Below are 15,963 nucleotides of genomic sequence, written 5' to 3'. Positions count from 1 at the left end.
TAACACATGCTACTGCACTTAACGACACGAACATGTGCTGTAGTTATGCAGAGGATAACCCTTTATATTGTAACCGTATCCCATAAGAATATAAAACAATAGTACCGTCCCTTTAATAGACTTGGCTTACATTAATAAGCTTACATTTTGAAACAAAACCTTTGAAACTCAATGTCATTGCAGTTTTCTTCCGTTCTATGATAATACTTATGTAAAATAATGTTAAAAGCACATAAAAACAATTTGAAATTAATTTCACAGTGACTTACACGGCACCATCACACTGAACACTACTGTGAGAAAACCCAAGGTTCAAGGCTTTTTCACACTATACATCCCCTATGCATAGATTTAAGGATGGGGCTGATATCAGTTGCAAGTATTTTATCTCACCTGCAACCAAATAACTTATCCGCTTCACAACATTTTGAAGAAAAGAAGGCTAATCATTTAAGATAATGAAAGCATGTATAACAAATACTAACCAGCATACTACCCAGTAATACTGCCCATGTATGTTCGTTAACAGAAAATAAATGTGGGCTCAAACTCGAGATACTCAAGAACTCAAGAGCGTATTTATGATACCCCTCCCCCCCTAACATTCCAGCGACCATGAGGCTTACCGTGGCAGTTTTAACCTCTGCCGTTTTCGTCACTCCTCATCAAAGTTACCTTGAACTTGGACAAAGCAAATCTGGTGATGCTGAAATTGTCAAAGCTATCGACTACGACACTCAAGTTGCAAGTGTGAGTATGGAACCATATGCGTGTTTCGGCTCGTGCAAAGAAGCGTTGGGTTGTCTTCAAGTATTATTAAGGAAGTATAGACGCCATATTTTCTTTTGGCTGTTTGTTTTATTTCTTGCAATTGCGTGTTAGGCATTACCGAATATGGTCGACCCCATGGTAATCGCCTACAACTGTTAAATGTTTAAAACCGAATTTCAGCTCTATGTAGGTTCGGTTAAAACAGCAGAACAATAACTGTGCAGGGTAACTTTAAGCCACGTCAGGCATAAAAAAAATAATAAAGCGCGGTCTAGTGCCTGCTACGCCTAGCCCGCCACACTGCATGTGCCGCGTTTTGTTGCCTTGCTTACAGAGTGAGCATATTCAGTTGTCAAATGGCTTGCACCTATTTCGTTGCGGTTGTCTTTTACACCGTTTCCCAGGACGACGATCAAATGTTTTGAGACTATAATGATGCAGTACGGCTATTACGTCGACCATGCTGCGCCTGTCACTTAGCGCTTCCCCGAAAGTCGAACCACTCAGCGTTCAGAAGTGTTTGGCTGCATCTATAGATGCCTCTAGCGAGCTGTGGGTCCAATCAGACCACTTCAACTATTGCACAAATGCGCGCAGAATATCCGAGAGGCATTTTTCTGACGGTATCGAGCGCGCTCCATACCCGATGACAACGGCACGGCCTGCGTGCGCGGGGTGACACCCGAGGCTTCTAGGGGATGTCGTAGATGCGGACCTAGCTGGGAAAATTTCACAACGTCTTCAAAGTCTCTCTTTCGACATCTTGTAAGGGTAAGATTCATAAGCGGGCTAAGTTTATTTCTCGTACGACGTCTTTTCATATAAAAGGCAAGCCAACTATTAATATGAGAAAGTAGCCTTTGCATAAGCATAAAACACCTGCTTGCCAAATGAAAGAAGTTTACAGGGACGTGGCGCGCGTTCGATATAACGGATGTTCCCCGCAAACCCCAGTTCGGTAAACGCGAACAGTATTTTTATACTTCTGTATGGAATACGCAGCAGGATGTTCGTGCTATTCGATATAAACAATATTTCTATACATACAGTGGCTCTACTGTATGATGGCTGACAGTGTGTTTAATAATCCCACAGCGCTTAATTAAGGCAGCCCGCCTCACGAACACCAATGACAATGCACGAGGCATCCGCAACTATATCTGTAAGGTTTTGTGTGTGCCCCTTAGCTTTCACAATGTGACCTTTGTAGGCACAGCCATGGTTCGGATGTTAAAAGCTAAGAAGCATGCGGGAGGATACTTAAAGTTCTCAGGTGGACATTTATGCATACTTATGCATCGTCATAGAGGAGACATGTTACTAAATTCATGTGTATATATACAATCTCACAACACATCACAGTGTGGTTTCAGGAGGAACTTAGTTATGCATGCTGAGCGAAAAGCTAGCATTATCCGAGAAGCTATGTCTGCTAATGGTGGGTAGTGATATGCGAGGCATTAAGAAACATGAACGTGACGTGACGGTCAGGAGAATGTTACTCCTTAACCCCGCTTACCCCTCCATTTCCCGAAAAAACAAAACGAAACAATAAAGACAGTTGTTCATTTCTTTTTCAGCAACAAAGGAAGAAGATACTTCCGGAGACAGTATGTTACACCGGCGTGGGATGCTTCTCAAGATGGGATCGCATAACGCATCCAATGGCGCTGCCCCAGGACCCGCAGGATGTGGGCACACAGTTTTACCTTTACAGTAGAGAAAGCACAGGCGTTCCGACGGCGATTACGAAAACAGGCATCAGGTCTCTCCTCTCCCAGGAGCATTTCTTTCGGGAACCAAAGAAGTTGATTGTTCTTTTGCACGGCTTTACTCAGTCTGCGGCCTCGCTCTGGCTCCACCAAACCAAGGAGGCACTGCTCAAGAAGGTAAATGTGATGCGCTATCAAGCGCGTGCTAAGGGGATCACATATCAAGTTTAGATTACTTCTGCTAGCTGTAGAATATGTCGTGTTAAGTCCTATTGGACGCTTCAGTCAAGCTTCGGGACTTTTGTTTTTCGTATGAAACACAAGGAAAGAGAGCACCTGGTGACTCCAGCGGTGCTTGTGACAATGGTTGAGCACGGGTAATAGTAAGTCGTATTGTACATTGGAAAAGTCGCTTGAGCAAGTTAAGTAGTGACGTCCTTAACCATGCCAACATGACACAGCTGCTACTATCATTGTAACTCCTAACCCACCTACAGTATTTCATGTTAGCATTTTTACAGCAACCCAACAAATTAAAGAGACCAGTAGCGCTGGGATCGCGGAAAATAATGCCCCCCCCCCCCCCCTCCTCCTCTTTAAAGCTGCGTCTGGAGAAAAAATGCCAAATAACACAAATTAAAACTAATGAACATGGTCTGAGAACCCTGAACACCCCTTTCCTGAAGAAATCCAATCCACTAAAGCCATTTTCAGTGTTCACTTTATGAGGCCCTGAAGGCGAATGGTAAGTCAGGCTAGAATAATAAGTTATCATCATGTGATAAAACATCGTTATTTTTACAGAAAGCACCGCTTTTAAACCCCGAAAGTTGCGTAAGCAGCCCTGGGTGACGTATTTACAAGAAGGCGAATGTGCTTCTAGATATGCTGAAAAGATATAATCTGCAAGCAGCGTGATCTCTTAATTGGCTCATCAATATTTTTCCCTACCGAATCATATCACTCATGCACTACGTGAGGCACTGCCACGAAAGACAGCATTTTCTGCACGAAAAACGTTCAGCCGGATGGTGCGTGCAAGCGGCATGCTACAGTTTGGCGCAATTCGTACCCTGATTCCTTCCCGCTTAAAAACGAGAGGAAGCAGCTCACCAACGTAGAATTTGCAACGACCACAGCAGAGACAATTGAGTCGATCACAAGAGTCGCCTGCGATCATAATTAACCTGTAGCTTCCGAATAAACGCGGGATAACAGACAGCATAGTACAATGATGAGCAATTCACGCACAATTTATCACTAGGTGAAGAGTTAAGTGAAATACGCTGAGCACGACTGCATATCACGTGCTTTCTAAAACCCCTGGAAGTTTTGTGCACAGTTCACGAAAAGCGCGCAACACCTCGAAGCCACCCACTCGCGTCACCGTCGCCGATGTATGCGCAGATGGCGCGATCAAAGTTCGTTCTGCTGTCCGCGGCTGCCTTCGATGATTACACGTAGTTTCTCTCCTGTCCATGAGTCCATTTCTACCGTACGTGCATGTTGTATCGTTATCGCCGCAGACGCACTCAATACAGCGGGACTGCTTTTAGGTGGGCGTGAGGCATAACAAGGCAGCCTTCACTTGCAGCTTTCCGTCACGACGGCCGACTCAACAGATCACGGCATCGACCACACTTAGCATGGATTAGACTCTCTTATTTCCTTCACTTCACGATGATGCACGTTGATGAAGCCGATTTCTTTTCAGATCTTGAGAAGTGGCACCCGTGATGGGTCGGAAAGGTATATTGCAAAGGCTGCATAGAAATAACGATACGCAGTATAGTTCATCTTTCGCGGGTGCTTTTGTGTGCTGAGGCGTCAGGGTATTCAAATGCTATTTTCTCACAAATGCAACCGCCTTTCTGCTCGGAAAAAAAGAAAAACATCGGTGGTTTTTCCGGAAAATAATCTTTCCGTCTTGTTTAGTCCCACATTTTCTTTCAACGTCCCGCTAGCGCACGCATGCCATTGTTGCATGGTTATTGCAAAAAGGCACACTGGTGGTCGACTGAATCTGCTGTTAAACCACATGCCCGCTAAGGCAACAGACGTCATGAAGTGCTGATAAACATAAAGCGCTTTTTGAAGATAAGCCATAGTTTGTCTTCATGGTACCACCTTTTTTTTTTTTTTTTTTCGTTAAACTAAACTTTCATCGTACCAGAAAACCGTCCTTCCACGATACTCACTGTTACGAAGATTTTTTTTTTTTTTTTTGAGTCGACAATTTGTTTGTTTTTTTTTTGCTAATCCTTTTGTCCTTTACAATTATTTCCCAGTATTATAGCTGGCGCAAGAAGAAAAAAATTTCCATGGCGCAAATACTAGCACGCAATTTATTTGTTAATTCTGATCTTGTTATTCCAACCATAATAACCCATCGGAATGGCCACAATGCTCAATTACATTTTTTTTTTTTTTTTTGCTAGCGGGGAGCAATGACTGGTGTTTTAGGTTTACTACCGGCAGGTGGAACGAAACAAAAATTAGTTGTAGTTTAACTCTGGTTAACCCTATTTGAATTACGATAGCAACGGCGGAAGCTTCTTTTGCCTGCTACACTATTCCCCTATCACACCCTATCAGTGTAAGGTGCTACATTATTGGGGACACTTAAGCTCATTCTTTAAGAGCGAGGGCGTAAGTTACCGGCCTTCTTCTTCTTCTGGAATGGGGATCCAAGGGATGGAGGTTCGATTCCCCAGTGGGAGACAAGGTTTGTTAATCTAATTTTTAAGTATCATCACCTCCTCGGCTGTTTAAGGCCAAGCGTGGCGTCTGCCGGGGATACGCGACCTGGCGCAGTATTGCTATCGCAATAAAATACATACTCAACAAAACATTGCATGCCACGAACACGAAAGCATTTTTTGTTGGTCGCGTGATTAACTGGGCCGCGTCAGCTGCTGAAATTTCGGGTGTTCGCCAGGAATTGTTGTTTTGGTTGGGCCATGGCTGATTTTATAAATTTGTGGTTGGACCCCGAAATTTTGATTGTTGTCCCGGATCGACACAATTTTGCTATGGCTCTTCTCTTGGTGACGCCATAGATTAACTCCAATTTTTGTGACGATGAGATGTATAAGGACTCCTCATTGGGAATAGCGCAGACAGCCGACGACGGCGTTTTGACTTAGGCTCTTAAGTATTACGGGAAGTTGTCGCGTGCTGTTCTTCGTACCAGAAAGCGAAATTTTGTTTTACCTGAGCGACGAGAAAAGGGAAACAATGCGACATACTTTAAGCAATAAATCCGAGAGCGCACAGTTGAGATTAACCTCTCTCTACTTATTTGACATTCGCTTACGTCTATGACGCAAGCTTCTCTGTATCTGTGGTTATAAAGTTCCGGCATGTCCTCGCAACGTGCAGGAGGATGCCAACGTGATACTGGTTGACTGGGCCAACGGCTGCCGCTCGCCGAACTACTTCTCGGCCGTAGGAAACAGCGCCCTCATTGGGCGCCAAGTGTCTCTCACGCTGCAGTCGCTGATGCGCCAGTTTCCGGACACAGTAGACCCCGCCAGGGTCCACGTGATCGGCTTCAGTCTGGGTGGTCAGGCGTCCGGCTTCAGCGGCCGCCACTTTCTCAACTCGACCGGACGTCGCCTGGGAAGAATCACTGGTGCGAGCACTTGGAGGGGCGTTAATGCGTTGAAGATGTTCAAAGTCGGCTGGGACCAAACCTCGGGAGTCAGGGTCCTGGCTGAGTTTAGGAAATGCGCTATGAATTGACCGCAAAAGTGCTTTCAAACAATATTCGTTAACTCGAACTAGAATCGGATTTTGACATATATACCAGTGAATCTACGCAATTTAGGAAAGTGCATGTGAAAAATAGTAATTTGGACAACTTCATTACGGTGGGCCCGATAGCCTACAGTGTAGCATTGACATGCGGGCATTCGTTAATCTTAACCGTTAATTTTCAACTGCTGCCGCGCATTTCACAGAGAATGCGACTGGTGTTTATATATAGGAAAGAACAATGTTTTACACCATCGATTTCGACAACGTACGTGTTCTCTTTTTGCTTATAAAAAGACAAATAAATTAGTGCATTGTTACTGTGTCCTCTTCAACGTAGAATGCAATGACATTCAAACTTAACGCTTTTTCTCCTCTTGTACCGCATGTCACATTGTATGTTGCGATAATTTGTTAGTTTCTTGAGTAGAAAAACTTTTTTTTTTTGTCATCCTCATTGAGGCTAACGTAGGTAGTGTGGATGCTTTTATTTCAACTGCCTTGTGCAAGGAAATAGGCATCAAAACTGAAGCTGCGAGGCTCCACCGTTTTTTGCCTAGTGATATGAGTGTCCACCTCTCATGCGGCAGGTGCGGGGCTCGATCCCCTGTGCCGCCGGGTACCCAGCGGTGACAGTTTGGTGTACAAGCTTTCCCCTGGCCTAGTGCTCGGCTTATGTACGGTCAGCCAGAACAGCAAATTGGGCTTGTCTGTGGTTCATTTTAGGTTACCCGCACAAAAAAAGAAAAAGAAAAACACGTAATGGGAGTACGAGGTGTCCTTCTCTTGTCTCGTGCGTGCTCCCGTTACGTTTCTTTTTTCTTTCTTTTTGCATGATTAACCTAGAATGTGAGATGAAATGCTTAGAAAATCGGTGCTTGAATCCATCGTGGGTAAAGGAAAAAAAACGTTTCATGGCTCTTTTTGGCAAAAGTTGCCCTCGTACCTTAAAAATCTATCGTCATCATCATCATCCACCGCTTTCGTGTGCAGGAAGAATCTTCTCCCCCTTGGCCAAGTGAAAATACTGAAGTGCCTCTTATACAGCTATCTGATGACAAATGAATAATGGAAAAGCAATAATGACTATATAAAGATTGCCATGGTACGTCCACATATTTCCGGCTCCTAATACTTATTTGGCCGGGACATGAAAGTAATTTGGATAACACCTATATTTCCAAGTGAGGTCCAGAAAGTTAAATGACCATCGCGAGCATGCGATGGTTCCTCAAAAGTTTGAGCACATTTAAGCATTTCTTTGGTTTCAATGCTGACGCAGTTTTCTAAGCAGCACCGTATAGTGTGCTTCTTGTCTCATTCCGCTTGCACCATATATATCTGAAACCATAAACGAATTAATAAAAATACGCGCCTTTTACGTCAGGAACATTCATCCGTTTTTTGACATTCCGACAATACGCGCAGTTAAAAACACGATATGCATTTACTCGTTCCTAACTGCTGAACTTTCCCGCGCTATGTTGGTGGGCAGCTCTGGACCCAGCAGGCCCGCTCTTCGAGGAGAGCGACGTGAGCGTGAGCAAGGCCGATGCTCAATTCGTGGACATCATCCACACGAGCTACGGCTGGAACTTGCTCAAGGGAGACCTCGGAATGCAAGCTGCCACTGGCCACGTGGACTTTTACCCGAACTTCCAGGAGAGGCAGCCTGGTTGCGACGCGTTCAGTAAGTACGACGTTCCGATATGTCGTACGTGCGATCCGCTTATCGCCAGGCCGCCGTCATCTCGCTGAGGTCACACATAATACGGCACGATAAGTATTACGCGGAAAAATCATTTCACTGCTCAATCAGTAAGGTCTGTAACAAGAGCACGTGACTGATTCACTTTCGGCGCTCCTTTAGTATTCAATGTAATAATGTGAACACCGGTTGTAAAAGCAGTTGATCAGCTTGCTACAGATAGATAACTACTATGTACGCTTCGCAGCATTTGCGGCTCAAACTCGACCATCCGTTCGCTTTCGGCTCGAGTCGTTTAGCGCTGTGATTTCTTCTATTTCTTTCGCGGGCAAAGCCCGAAGGAAAGACACGGTTAACTCTTTTGCCTTTTCACTGCGGGGTGGGAACCTGAACCATGCCGTTAGGAAAGGGGCACCGGGAGCGAAAGAGGGCACATAAGCACGGGGCAGCTGAAGTGAGCATAGGTAAGAGTAATTAGTTCACAATACTAGTGGGAGTAAGCCATAAAACGTATCTTTTTGGGAGTATCAGCTTTCAGAACGCATAAAATCGTAAAAACATTCCAATTTTTTTGTGAAAACAGAAACGTGATGTGTCGATACTGGATAGCTTGCACGGCAAAAGACAGGGCAGTAGCTGTGAGATGTGCAGCTCTTGATCTTACGAAATTTGTTATTGGCGCATAAGTCACTGAAGTACTGCTTCGCAAATAACTACCGGTGTGATTTCAAAACACGGCAAATTATGAGGACAAAAATTACAGCCGCGGCGGCTGCGTTTCGATGGAGGCGAACGTGTCAGTGCACGTTAAAGAACCCCAGGTGGTCGAAATTTTCGGAGTCCTCCACTACGGCGTCTCTCACAGCCTGAGTCGCTTTGGGACGTTAAACCCCATAAAACAAACCAAATCAAAAATTACAAGCTCAATTGCATGTATCGCCTTTACCAAAAGTAACCAGGCCGCTGTTAGCGCGGGAAAACTGAACTGAAGGCGGTACTGTCGCCAGCCCTCGTCCGCTTTGAGTATTACTTAAATGACAAGAACCAAAATATGATAGCTATGATAGGGTAGCTCCGCTTTCTGTAGTCGAATTTGTTACCAACGCGTAAATGCAGAATGACAACCCGAATGAATAAAAAAAAAAAGGCCGTAACCAGTTCTGCGTACGCGTTCCCAGCTAACAAAAATTAAGCTTATTTATTATCGTTACGGTTTATCCCTCTAGGAAATTATATATCAAGCCAGCATAAAACTACTTTTTTCTGAATGAGATGCGCTTAAAATTAATATTTGATCTGTGTGAATGGGCAGCAGTGTACTGAACAATTAAACAAAAGCCAGCGGTAGTGACTCCGGCATACATGCATGGCAAGGCCATCGTTACTTAAGAAGGGCGTATTTATGTGCAGCACCTCCGGGGGAACGGTTGCCTATTCTTAGCTGCCTCTTAAATGCCCCACCGGTACCCGCTTCACCTAATTGTAACCTGCTGCAGGCTGACTGCCTCCCTCCTTTTGTTTTCCACGCGTTTTGAGGCTTATTAAAAGGGTGCGCCTATATTCCTATGTCTGTCGTTTGCTTTTAGGCCTATCGTGCCGCCACCGGAGAGCGCACATGTACTTCGTCGAGTCCCTTCTGTCCGACTCGTGCAAGTTCGTGTCCAGTCCGTGCCTTCCGGACACCGCAGACCCGCAGTGCAATCACCTTCCCCGGGGCGAAATGGGCTACGGGAGCGAGCACGCCCCCGGACGAGGCGAGCAGTTCCTGAGGACCAACTACGAACCGCCTTTCTGTCTGCCCACTGAGCTCAACCATACTATGTGACGACGGCTGAAAAACGGCCATTCTGTAAAATGCGAGGAGCATGTGACAGAGCGATTGTGCGGAAAATTAAATGTCAAATGAACCAATCTTCCTTTCCATTTCTTTTCTTTTGCATGGACGTCGCCCAGCCAACCTTACTACCATGGCCTGAAAAATTCACCGCAGGGGCAGACGTATCGGATAATTAGTCGAGTGACCTCCGTAGAGTGGTAACAGCCGTTGCTGAGAGAGGGCACCGAGGTCTAGAGCTCAGACGCAGTGCGTCTTTATTATAAGAGGCTGTAAAGCTGCTTACTCTTCAAGCGATATATAACAATAACTAAAAATAATTATTTGCATTCAGATCCAGCAGCGCATTGCGTGCAGAGAGCATAATAGCACTCCAGACAAGGAACGAAAACATAGTTGCCTCTGAAGCAAACATGTATAATACCCTTGTCACACGGGCACTTGTAAGGCCTTGAGAATTAAGGTTCTTTACTCCAAAGGCGGTTGACGCGCAGCTACACGGCAAAGTCGTGAGCCCTTTGCGATAAAGGCCCGTAGCGGGAAAGGCGGTCGTCAGCGGCCTTTAGCTTCGTAAAGGAGCAGCCCGAACCTGAACGCCGCGGAGCGGACTAAAAAAAAAGTAAACAGAGAAAGAAAAAAGTTTACACAAATATAATTTTAACATTATATTTAGGTCTAATTGACGCTACTTAAGGAAGGCCCACATGGAGCGATTTTCCCGCGGCAAACGTTGCGAACAGCCGCCTGACGGCCGTTCGCCGCGCTGATCAAGCTGGCTGCTGCTTGGAGTAGTGCCATGGTATAGTGCGCGCCGGCGATACAAAAAAAAAAACAAAAACGGGTGCTAAATTTTGTTGTTCCCATAAATGATGAGCCGAATGCCAAAACTGAGTCTTTCTTGACGGTCGCTAAGCCGTACCGGGTTGCTGTATGGAAGCGACAACTGCATTGCAAGCAAGTTTCTGTTCACAGCCGGCTACCGCCGTAGCGGCGCGGCTGCTCCGGCCCGCTTGCACGCCACCTCCGCTAAAACGTGAAGCCGAAATTAATCATATTTTGCTTTTATTACTAGAGAATGAGACTGAGAGTTAGGCAGTTCTATGAGTAGATCATCCACTATAGCACGAAGGAATTTCATAGCGCTGTTTCACGTGTCATCGGTGCGAAACATAACAGGCCTAGCGACGACTAGGGAGCAGCGCACGGCCAGAGCACTGTTGTCCGCCGCGCTAGCGGGCGGCACCGCTTTGGTAAGGTCGCGTCATAATGTGCTGTATGCATTGCGATTTTGCCTATTTTGATGATGCAGCCGAAGCGGTACCTTTTTCGACGTTTCGCTCAACAACACTCGCTCACACCCTGCTGCAGAGCGACGCGCCTGCAGCATGTACATAGACCTTGCCTGCAGTACGCTGTTGCTGGCGGCGTCGGGCGTACTCGAAGGCTGTATACAAGCGCTATCGGGGGCAATTTAGGCGCTGTCTATTTTATGTGTTGCTCTTGAAATGTCATTTAGTGTGAAAAGTGCCTCGTTGAAGCAGACCAGATCGTGCGTTTTCTCACTCTGGCACCGACGCCGCCAGTTTTTCGCTGCATGTGGCACGGCGACGGGGCGTCGGCGTTGCGCCACGCCTCATGAAGTTCGCAAAGAAAGTTCGCTCCATGTGGGTGGCCCTTTAGGCGTTAACTTTGCATTTCAGCGAAATTTAAGCACCTCGAGTGTTGATAGAAGAGTTCGAAGCCGCATCGACATACGATGTCACCTTGTTATGATTTCGCTCTCTGCTTTCACGTCTTGGGTCTCGTCACTCGTAGTTGTAACACACCCTATAAAGATTTCTTCAAAATTCGCACGAGCAAAGTATGCTTCGCACGCGAGCACGCGGAACCAGGCCGAACGACGAGTGCGCGTTTACCGTGGTCAGAATGGAAAGGAAAAAGGAAAACACTTTTGTTACTAAACATACGCTTCATGCTTCAAACCTTCAGAATCTTCCTATATTAATATTTCGGTTACTTTTCCTAACATAAACAAGGACAGTCTTGTTCACTTATCATTCTAGATGAAAGATATCGTCTGCTTCAATTTTGATAGCTTTTACTAGCGCCATTTCAAGCGAAGCGGTTGACAGCCATTGGGATTGCCATCCGACAGATGGCGCTCACAGAGAATGCCTATCATCATCCTCATCCATCTCCTTTGCACTTGCCGTGTAGCTGCGCCGCTTCTCCTTTTTAGTTTTGCTCTTTTAATGCAATAAAGCTCCTTTGCAGTAAACACCTTGGAGAAGTGCCGTATGACTGGGGTATAACTTACAGATGCTAATGGGTGACATGTGGTCAAATGTTTCATTTCTGGACCATCTGAGTAATTTGAAATGATCTGTAAAAGCATTGCACAAATAACGGCGAGTAACCATAAACGTCAGACAGACGTCGGCCTTTATTAAAATTTAATCGTTATTTTTTTTTTCTTCAGAGCAGAACGGAAACTTCGACAACGTTGAGATTTCGGTATGTTCGATTGCCTCTTTTTCCAAGCACCAGTATCTGCAATCTTCGTTTTTGTTTTGCAAGTTAGCAGGCATCGGCATGAAAAGAAAAAAAAAAAACTGCTTCATTCGTTATCATTCCAGCTCTTGGTGCAGGCTCGGTTTGTTCCTGCAATGAGTTCGAATGATGTCACAGCGATATATATATATATATATATATATATCGCAGTTTCGTAATGCCTCACGTGACCTACACTGCCCTTTTCAGTTAGATTCACGTCTCTGCGGTTAAAATCAAAACAGAATTAGAGGAAAATTACAATTACAGATTATTCAGCAGGGGTAGTAAGTTCTAACACATCAATAAAATAGAAGAAAAGACACTCAACCTAAACGTTTGGTGTCTATATATACTCCGCTAATGTCAGCAGCTACGGCAAGACATGTTGCAGGTCACTCCCGGCGGCAATTATATGCAGATTATTAAAAATACTAACTAACAGTCTTTGCATTATAGTGCTACCGTGTGAAAATTCCGCAAGGTTCATGTTAACCATTAATAACGTTTTGACATCTACAGATACTACGTACGGAAGCATAAGGTTCGTATAAGGTTTACGTACAATTATTTATTGCAGTGGAAGCGGTGAGTGTGCCGCTACAATTTCTTTCGAGAGTTTTTGATTTCTATTAAGCTTTGTGTACATCAAGTACAAGGTATACAAAAAAAACAGAAATCAAGCAGCCGGAAGTGATTATGGTCGCGAACTTTAACAGCTGTTAAATTACCTGTAGGCTTTCCTACAAAACAAAAAACAAAAAAAAAAACATACAGGCTCTAAACAACGGCAAGGAACAATGTGTGAAATCTGAGAAGGCGCCGACTCCTATTGTCATGGTGGATCTGTGCCCAGCGAAGTTGGCCTTACAATGGGCGCTGTCACGGATCTTGCATGCAGTGACCGCTGGCACGGTGCAGCCCCTAAAATCACTTCGTGGCCCCGTAAGGAGAAAAAAAATTAAGTCTAGGAGTATTTCCTTTTCCTTCTATTTATATGTTGGTGGGAAGAAAGGGGGGATTGAGCATTCCAAAATGGCTTAGTTTCACTGATCGGTTTGCCTTGTGCCCGTCCACCGCTGGAATATTATCAAGAACCGCTCACATTATACTTGCGGTCGATGTTGGAAAGTTATGCTGTATCACAAGAGAAAGCTTTGTAAGCTGGAAGGAAACATAAGAGATCTGTCGAGTGCGTTCAGGTTGCTGGATTCGGAGCAAACATTCCGGTTCTTTATCAAAAGAAGTCTACGGAAAAATAACGGCGCTAATCGCACTCCAGCCATTACCATAAGGTAGCCGCAACAGGTCCAACCAGAAGCACCAAATTCCACAGAGAACAAAATGTGTAATTTTAATCTATAATTGAGTCTGTCCGGGTCAAGGGTTCAACGTGATCTAGGCTTCCATGCACTGTAGGCTCAGCTGCCTGTCATCTTCTAAAAATTGGATAAAGACCCTGGTGCAAAAAAAAAAAAAAAGATAATACTAACGCAAACAAAAGAGAAAGAAGAGGGGACAACGGACAGGCGACAAAATTTAAAAGATGGCCTACCAACTAGCCCGACAACATGCTTTATTCAGCTGCCTGTCACGAATGACTTTTGTTTTTCTCATGCATATCCAACACGTGTTTCTTGTCGGCCATTGGTTGTTTTAAATGCAGGGTTGTATTGCTGCACTCACCTTCCGAGTTTGTACAAGCCCTAACTCTTAAGTTGCTTGCTCTAGTTTTGGATGAATAAGTACGAGAAAAACCTGAATCTCTGTGGCAGAGGATAATCCAGAACTGCGCTAGGTTGCGGCTTTCTTTGTTGTACATTTAGTGTGGCAGTCTTAGTTTTTTCTTTGTAAAGTCAAGTTTTATAGTAAACTTTGCACAGAGCATGTATATCTACCGTTATCAGCCCTCTAACCCCTTCTAAGCTTCTTCTCTCAGAGACTTGTTATAACTGGACGCAGAATTCGGACGGGGCGTTGCACAGTATTGGCGTCGGCTTACGGAGCAGCCATTGACTGTGACGGTTTGTATGTTGAAAAGTACTGATGTCGTCTACCACAACAGCGAACGCAGAGTGGGGTGTGTTCCGCCTCAGATACTATGAAAAAACACGGAAAGGCCCTAGCAGTGGATACTGCCGACTAGCACCGCTTGACTGAGCAGATTTGTTTTTATCCTTGGAAAATAGAGTGTCTCGTTATTAGCGCTAGCTCAGAGCACAGGCTTTGAATATATGTTATTGTAGTGTGATGTAGATATCAAATCTGAATTACACTTTGTATAACTACGCCTGTCATGATGTTGCCCATAACGTTATAAATCTATTGCTTCCTGAACGACAAATCATTTGAATCCATTTAATCCTTCTACAGTAAGAAAAAATGGCACTATTATTTTCCAGTTTTTTTTTTTCTTCTATATTACTCCTTTTTTACCACTCCAAAGTCTGAGATTAACTCGACAAGAAGCAGTATCAGAGGTTTCGCACCATAATTTTACGAGAGAGCGTTAAAGGTGCTGTTTTCCAGAGTATCTGGTGTCGGCACTCATGGCGTCGGCATTGTGTGCGAAAAATCACTGGCATGCTCCCGACAAGTGTCATAGACGGGCATCTAGTGCTAACCTGGTTCTGCGAAGTCCCCAGAGCATATGTTCATATGTTGGCAGGAACTGCCAAATCGGACAGCTATCTCCCTTGAGATGGCGCAGTGAGATGGAAAGATGGGAATCCACCCTTTTAAGACTCGTGAGTCCCGAATCTGACGCGCTACCCTTATAGCAGGCGCCTTCATGCGGCTTGGTTGAAGCGGGACTTTGTCTGGTGCCACTGCACATATTGCGATAGCTCACCACTGTATGCTAAAGAGTGCGTGTGACATAACAAAGGCACAAATTAAGGGATCATGGGATTAATTGAAAAGGTAACAGCGTGCATGTAGGCGAACGAGGATCAGGAATGTGAGCTGCTAACTGGAGCCAATAAAGGTGTCGCTTCATTACCATGCAGGAGGAGTTCAAGCAACCCCCCCCCCCTCCCCTTTTTTTTTTATGCTACACTTCGAAGCATAAATTTAATGATTTCTTTCTTCACTACGTGAATGCATCGGCAACAATGCAATATGCATTTTCGTTATAAAATAAAAGCAATAATCCGAAATCTGAATTCCGCAATTGTTTCACTCTGTTAGTTATTTAAACGCAAGCCTTCTCTGCCAACCACTGCCCAACGAGGTATACGGAGTGTGGGAAGCTGCCAGTAAATGTCTACACTATATTACCACACCCTTGCAGCAGCTGTCCAAATTTATTTTTGGCACTACATGTCTTTTTTTTTTTTTTTTTGTCCTTCAGACGACTCCAGAAGTCTTTCTAAGGATTTTCATTTCAGATAATTCCAGCAGACCGGCTTCACCCCTCCTTTCGGTAAACTATCCTCTTTTTATTCAATTTTCTCACAAGCGTAAAAGAGCGCTTCGGCTCGTTGTCCTGTTTAAAAGGATGTTCAAGAACTAGACTACTACAAGCCAAATAGAAGTGTAACCTTTAAAAAATGTCTTGATCAACCTCCTAGCTAATTTTACCGCAACTTCGGCGAAGGTTACTCCACGAAGAGATAATAGTAACCGCAGCC

General features: G+C 44.7%; 1 pseudogene; it reads left to right on the top strand.

Moving 5' to 3' along the window:
- The first annotated feature begins 615 nt into the window (after positions 1–615).
- On the top strand, positions 616–9,853 carry LOC146202145 (pancreatic lipase-related protein 2-like; annotated as a pseudogene).
- Positions 9,854–15,963: the final 6,110 nt, after the last annotated feature.

Source organism: Amblyomma maculatum, chromosome 1, assembly GCF_055883805.1.
Source record: "Amblyomma maculatum isolate TAMU_Amacu chromosome 1, ASM5588380v1, whole genome shotgun sequence".
Taxonomy (NCBI): domain Eukaryota; kingdom Metazoa; phylum Arthropoda; class Arachnida; order Ixodida; family Ixodidae; genus Amblyomma; species Amblyomma maculatum.
Note: the sequence above shows the minus strand (reverse complement) of the source record. Positions and strands in the feature narration are given on the sequence as shown.